The 7,393-nt window shown below is 45.1% G+C and overlaps 1 pseudogene; it reads right to left on the reverse strand.

Annotated features, from left to right (window-relative positions):
- Positions 1-7,075, reverse strand: part of LOC119272280 — a 100,191-nt pseudogene extending 93,116 nt beyond the window's left edge.
- Positions 7,076-7,393: the final 318 nt, after the last annotated feature.

Below are 7,393 nucleotides of genomic sequence, written 5' to 3' on the forward strand. Positions count from 1 at the left end.
TGAGTTTATGTCCTCTACAATATTCACTTATTGCTAATTATTCAAGTTGGTTTTTCTGCTAAGTGAATGTGATCGGACCCTTCCCCCTCTATGCTAAACTCAACCCAATCTATTCACAAATTCTTCATGTGCGTTCTATTTGAAACTCGTTCAAAATCTTCATTGTGTCCTTGTCAGCTGAAGAATTTGCGAACGGAACGTTAAAACTTATCTTATCCAAATTTTTGGCTTTGCCACTCAAACCGTTCCGCATCCCACGATATACTTATCTATTCACTCACGATCTAACACGATCTCCACTTCTCAGTACGTGGGTGACACATGTCATGCGAATGAGAAGGGTCAGGGGCACGTTCGTCTAAATTCTTCGGGCGAACAGTTTTTCACCGTGGCTATAAATACCCCCTCTCCCCTTCCTCACTTCCTTTACTCCGCTCGACCTCCTTCTCCAATCGAGCTTCTCAAACCATAGCGCCGCCGCTACTTTATCATCGTCGGTGAGGAAGAGCTTCACTGCCTCGACCCCGTCACCGCCGTACTCACGTCGGCCGCAGAAAATCTTCACTCCGCCGCCACCGTAGCCGTCTTCCTCCGCCGAGTTAGGGCGTGGAAGATCTGCACAGACGAACTTCACTTCTCCACCCCACAGTTCGTCGTGTTCTTCGTTCAAGCGTTCTTCAAAGAAAAATTGCATACTTCTTCAGAGTACTCGATTGTTCAAATTCCTCAACTGAAGAAAATGGCCGACGGTAAGAAGCCACAGAAAGGAGGAAAGAAGCCAGAGGTCAACACAGTGTTTGAAATCCCCGATGACATCTATGCTGGGTACTGCACACCTCCTGAGGAAGATAAAAATCAGCGCAAGGTGCGCATTCAGAAGATAGAGAGGAGATGGGCTAGAGAGTGGAGGGAGTACAGATATGTTACTCCCAAATACATGAAGAAATTCGATGTTACCCCTCCATGCTCAAGACCTCCATTGGTACCTGGCCAAGAAGCGGATCCCACCAGCGTCAAGCGCGGTGAGGACTTTCCTGAAGAATGGGCCAAGCGCCAGGCCAAGTTGGCCAAACAAGCAAAAGAAGCAGTGAGGAAATTCAATGAAGACTCTGCTGCTGCTGCCACTGAGGCCTCTGTCAAGCCGAAGAAATCTATGGCAAAGAAGCCTGCACGTAAGCCAACTACTTCACCTTCAAAGCCCTCAAGGCCAATTCCTCATGCTGCTCCTGCTCCTCCAAAATCCTCAGCTCCTCCAAAGTCCTCGGCTGCTCCTCCAAAGTCCTCTGCACCTGTGCATCTTGCCACGTGCCAAAGGACTGCAGGCATCTCTATTGCCTCAGGAGCTTCAGCTAGTTCCTCAGCTGCACCCAATTCTTCAACGGGACCCTCTTTGCAGAAGACAAAGGCAACTGGTGGACAAGGTCCTCGCCCTAGTCCTTAGAAGAAGCAGGTCGCCTTCCAAGTGTCGTCTGAAGAAGACGAAGCTGATGATGAAGAACTTGTTAAGATCATCAGAGATAGGCAAGTCAGGGCCGCTAGAGCCAAAGGCACAAATGTGCCACTGCTTTTGGATCCAAGGTTGATCCTCGACTATATTGATCTCTGGCACAAGGACCCCAACACTCCTATGCCTGATTTCAAGTTGTCTCATGGCCAAAGTCACATGCTGACCCATTTCATCCAAGAAGAAAAATGGAAATATGAGAAGGCCAGGCAGATCAAGAAAGCGCAATATAAGGAGAAATTTCTGAAGAACAACGTTGTCACTATGACAACTGATGAACTTGTAAAAATCCAGTCAGAAATCAAAACCCTCAGCGATGACTTCAAAGCCTACTATGCTGATTGGAAAGGAGCCAAGGTCAGGTTTGTTAAACTGACTGAGAAGTTCACCTCAAATGTTGCAGCTCCATCGCAACAGGAAATTCCTCAGGCTGAAGCATCTGCTCAGCCATCTGAAGAACATGCCAGCACCGCTGATGACTTTCAGGCTGCTGAAGAAAATGTGAGTTCCAGGGCTGATGACTGCATTCCAGCCACTGAAGAAATTGCTAGGGCATCCACTAGTGGTGCGCCTGAAGAAAATGGAGAAGTCAAGGCAACTGCATCAGTTGTGCCTGAAGAAAATCAACCAGATTCCCCTGCTCCTCCTGCGCCTACACCAACTCCGATCCTTCCATCTGCATCAGATGTGAAGAAGACCAAGGCTGCAGAGCGTGCAGCTGTGAAGAAAAGGAAGGCATCAACTACATCAGATTCTTCAGCTCAGAAGAAGATGAAGCCATTGACTAGCTCATTTGCAAACCCCATTGATGTTGTTCCTATCTCAACCATGCCATCAAAGGACCTTGTTCCTTTTGATGAAGAATATGTGATTCCAAGTGAATCTGATGAAGAGAATCCCTCTGCTGCTTCGTCAGAGCAGATGGATGAAGAAATTGAAGTGGATACAATCCCTTCAACACCACTTATCTCCTCGCCTATGCCTCAGTTTCCTGCTGAAGAGGCTGGCGTTGAAGAAATGGAAGATGAAGATGTGGACATTGGCTCTCCCACACCTGTGCTAAGTGATGAATTTTGGGAAAGTCAGCATCCCAACTCTCCACTGTTCACACCTTTACAGCAAATACCTCAGTCCCCTGCACAAACTGTTCAAATGGGCTCTGAAGAAACTCACCCCACTTCGTCTGTACGTGAAGAAATTCCAGCCACTAGTGCTAAAGAAACTGTTGCTACTGAACATCTGAAGACGCCGACTGCCACTAAAGAGGAATCGGAAATTTCTCAGCCTGAAGAACCTGAGATTGCGATTCCTGAGGTTGTGATGCAACTCACTAACACTCCTCTACCCAAGCCAAAGGATCCATTCTCTAGGAAGCAAAAATTCAAGGCTGATGATTTCTTCGGCGAGCACGTATTCTTCACAGACTACAACCCCTATGACTCTGCTCGCATTAGGAAAAGGCATTTCTGGACTGCCAGCCAGGATAATTTCTATTCCTCAGTGTTGTTCAACAAAGACAAAATCTTCTACCATGAGCACATTCCTCACGTGGATATGGAATCTCTGTCGTGCTTCGTGCCAGTCCTTAGTGTTCTTCACGACGCTGGACTGTTAAATTTTTGTACTGACATCTGTGATTGGAATGAAGAACTCATTCTTCAATTTTATGCGACGCTGCACATCACAGGAGATTCTGAAGATGTGAATTCATGGGTGCTGGACTAGATGTCTGAAAACACTCACTACACGGCACCAGCTACTGAATTACTTCGTGCTTTACCACTCAGTCCTTCCTTTGAAGCTGCTCGTTGCATCTACAGTGAACCTGAGCTTACAAATCACTACATGCAAGTTCTGATGGAGCCTTTGAAGCCAGGTCAGGCCCCACGAACCAAATTCCTCGTGAAGGAATTACTATATGTGCCTCGGACTGTCTATCGCATTCTGACGAGGACAATGAGTCCCATCAAAGGCCATGACTCATCTGATGAGGAAATAGTTGGCATCATGAAGAATCTGCTATTCAACATCATACATAGCATTCCTATCAACTATCACGATTTCTTCATGAGGACTCTGGCAAATGCCGCACTTTCTCCGTTTGAGCTGAAACCTTATGCACCTTGGATTATGAGATTCCTCAGGACAAGGTCTTCACTCAACTACAAGGCTGATTTTCATAATCACCTTAGCTATCTGCCCCCGATTGAAGTCCTCAAGCAGGCTTTTACTTCAACTGATGAAAAGGGCAAGGCCCCTGCAGTCATTGATGAAGGCATTCGTCCATTGGATGGTCAGTTTCGCAAAGCTGCATCTTATTCCACCAATGATGACTCTGCCACACATGACTCTGCTGCCAATGCACCCAAGTCTACTCCTCAAGCCACTGCTCCACGTGTGATGACTGACCGTGAGCTTCTGCTTAGTCTTCACCAGAAGGTGGATCGAAACCATAAATGGGTTAAGCGTCAGTTTGGTTCATTTCTTCACAACATGACTGCTACACACAATGCAGTGAAGAAAAACCATTACTACCTCCATGAAGTCTTCGGTCGCACCTGGGCCATTCTATCACATCTGTATGGTGAAGAAGATCTCAAGAAAATGGGTCTCAAGGAAGATTTTGACTGGTCTGCACCTCCACTGAAGAAATACAAGAAGGTCAAGGTTCCTACTTTGGTGACCAGCTCCTATTCTTCATCGCGTGACACCGACGAGCATGAAGACTTGGACGACACTGCAGCAGGCCCTTCCACGACAAACGACCCCAACAACGCTGGCGCTCCTTCATCAACTTGATATTCTTCAGGGCGTTAGTCCTCATTTTCGATCCTTTTGGTCATTCGATGACAAAGGGGGAGAATTTTGAGTTAGTCTTCAAGCAGGTCTGTCTATATGGGCATTTTTTTGCTAAGTTACAACTCCCGTTCTTCTGAAACTTTATTGGATTGAGTTGTAAACTTAAACCCGATGGTGCTCCGATACTTTTGATGTTCTTTTTCTGCATGCTTATTCCTCATATATGTTAATGCACGCATGCTGAATTACATCAGTCACCATATTTCATCATGCATTTCAAATTCGTCATTATGATATGTCAAATGCGTGTATGAATTACAAGATATAGGGGGAGATCTCCATGATTCTACTCTTCAAGTGTGCAATGCTTCAAAAGCAAATTCCTCATCATGCACATCTTCAGGGGGGGTTCTTCTATATCTTGCAATCAAATTCCTCAATATCAGTATTTACACTTCATATGTTTATCCCCATTGAAAACTTAACCTATATTGTCATCAATCACCAAAAAGGGGGAGATTGTAAGTGTATGTAGTGCCCCTTAGTGATTTTGGTGTATTGAAGACTTATAGGTTAAGGGACTAATGTGTTTTTGAGTGTACACAGGTCTATAAGTCTATGAGGAGTTTGATATTTACAGAGAAAGTTGACCCCTAAAAATGAAGTTCTTCGACTGAAGACTTTGGATTTCTGAAGACTTTCTGAAGACTTTGAAAGTGAAGAAATTTGTGCAATCCTGAAGACTTGGTATACATCCAAGGAACATGAAGCATGAAGACTTTTGTTTTCGTAGTTTCTTTTTCTCTTTCTTGAGTCATAGGAAACACCGTACTGTTAAAGGGGGTCGAGGAAATACTAAGTAAAAATTTCCATGTGATGCTCAACTCAAAATCCTACACCTACCAATCACTTCGAGTGAAGCCATTGGAAATCTCATACAGTTCAGTCATATTCTTTAGTGACAGAGACGAAGTTCTTCTGGTCTCTGAGGAATTTGTTCTGACTGAGGAGTTAGGAATTCACCAGTGCGGATTACCTACACAGTGAGGAACATGATAGCTAGGGATGGCAATTTTATCCATGGATCTGGTTACCCATGGATACCCGACCCAGTTGGGCAAGGGTATGGGGCGCATTTCTGCCCAGGGGTTCATGGATATGGATACCCACGAACAGTCGGGTTGGGCACGGTTATATTTTGTGCTCCATGGATATCCAATGGGTACTTGTATGACATGTGGGGCCATATGACAATGACAGTAGAAAGAGCGAATCAATGGGAAATGGCAGGCAATATGCAACTGGTGCCATAAGTTATATGCTACAGAATCAGCCTCTGGTATGTCACACTTAAGGACTCATTGTATTACTTGTTTCCTACTTTTGCATGTAGTTTATGTTGTCATTTGTAAGTGAATGATGATGAGTTAATTTGACCTTTGGGAAGGCTTCATGCTGACTTTTCTATGCCCATGGATCTCCATGGGTATGTGGGTATCCAGCGGGTTTGGGCATGGGCACAAGTTGTGCCCATGGATAATTTGGTGGATGGGCAGAGGGTAGGAAGATGGGTCATGGTTTGGATGTGGACCAGCTCCACCCGCCCCAAACCCGACCCATTGCCATCCCTAATAGCCCTGAGGAATTTCATACTCAAATTTCCGACCGTTGATGTGCTATGCGCCAGCTGTCCCAAAATATCTACCCACCTAACGGTCATATCATTGAAGGGCATTTATGTCTTATCATGTCGGGCTGCTCCCTAGGCTATAAATAGCCGCCCCCTACAACCACTAGCTAGTTGGCTGCTCCGAGAGAAACTGACACTTGTCATTTGAGAGCATCCCATCCTCCGAGGACTTTGAGCGAAAATCATCAAGTGAGGAAAGCCCAAACCCAAACACCTACAAACCCCAAGTGATTGAGCATCACTGAAGAGATTGATCTTGCGTGGATCCGACGCTTGTTACCTTTGAAGACTGTGCTTCTTCCAGACGATTAGGCATCAAGGTCTAGAGCATCCAAGAGGAATTGTGGATCGCCGAGTGACCAAGTTTGTGAAGGTTCGGAAGTCACCTGAAGACTTACCACGAGTGATTGGGCGAGGTCTGTGTGACCTTAGCTCAAGGAGAATACGGTGAGGACTGTGTCTCCGGGACTATGTGTCCTTAGGTTTAAATACCTAGCCGCTCCAACCAGATGTACAACTGAGACAGCAGTTGGAACTGGTCTACCAAATCATTGTCTTCACCAAGCTCACTGGTTCTATTTCCTCAACTCTTTCATTTCCTCATAACTGTGTTGAGTGCTTGTTCGTATCTGTGTTTGAAGACTTTGACTGAAGACTTTCTCAAATTCCTCAGTTCAATTTCTTCAGTCTGTTTGTCTTCATCTTGTGTTATCCTGTGCTTACGCTTTCTGTACTCTGTGCCTGTCTTCATTTCATCATGATGACTATGCTTGTGTTCTGTTATGTTTACTTTTGAGTACTTATTCCGCTGCTAGTAGTTCTTCGCTAAGGAATTTCCTCACCTGCAAATTCCTCAGTGAAGAATTCATAAAAATCGCCTATTCACCCCCCCCTCTAGGTGATATAACGCACTTTCAGTATTTGCGAATATCATCAGCCTCCGCCATCTTGCATAGGTCAGTGAGACCAATCTCGGTGACGGTCCAGAGTTCTCTGTTCATCGCCATGAGACACTTCTTCATCGTGGCCTTCCACTTGGGATAATCATGACCGTCAAAGATGGGGCAAGTCACAGTCTTCATTCCTGTGGTCGATATAACTAAAACTCCAGGCGGTTAAACCAAAATCACACAGAATAAGGGAGTACCTTGCTCTGATACCAATTGAAAGTGTGTTATATCGACTAGAGGGGGGTGAATAGGCGATTTTTGTGAATTCTTTACTGAGGAATTTCAGGGTGAGGAAATTCCTAAGTGAAGAACTACTTGTAGCGGAATAAGTACTCAGAAATAAACATAACAGAGCATGAGCATAGTCTTCATGATGAAAAGAAAACAAGCACAGAGTACAGAAAGCGTAAACACAAGATAACAAAGGATGAAGACAAACAGACTGAAGAA

Source organism: Triticum dicoccoides, chromosome 3A (assembly GCF_002162155.2).
Source record: "Triticum dicoccoides isolate Atlit2015 ecotype Zavitan chromosome 3A, WEW_v2.0, whole genome shotgun sequence".
Classification (NCBI taxonomy): domain Eukaryota; kingdom Viridiplantae; phylum Streptophyta; class Magnoliopsida; order Poales; family Poaceae; genus Triticum; species Triticum dicoccoides.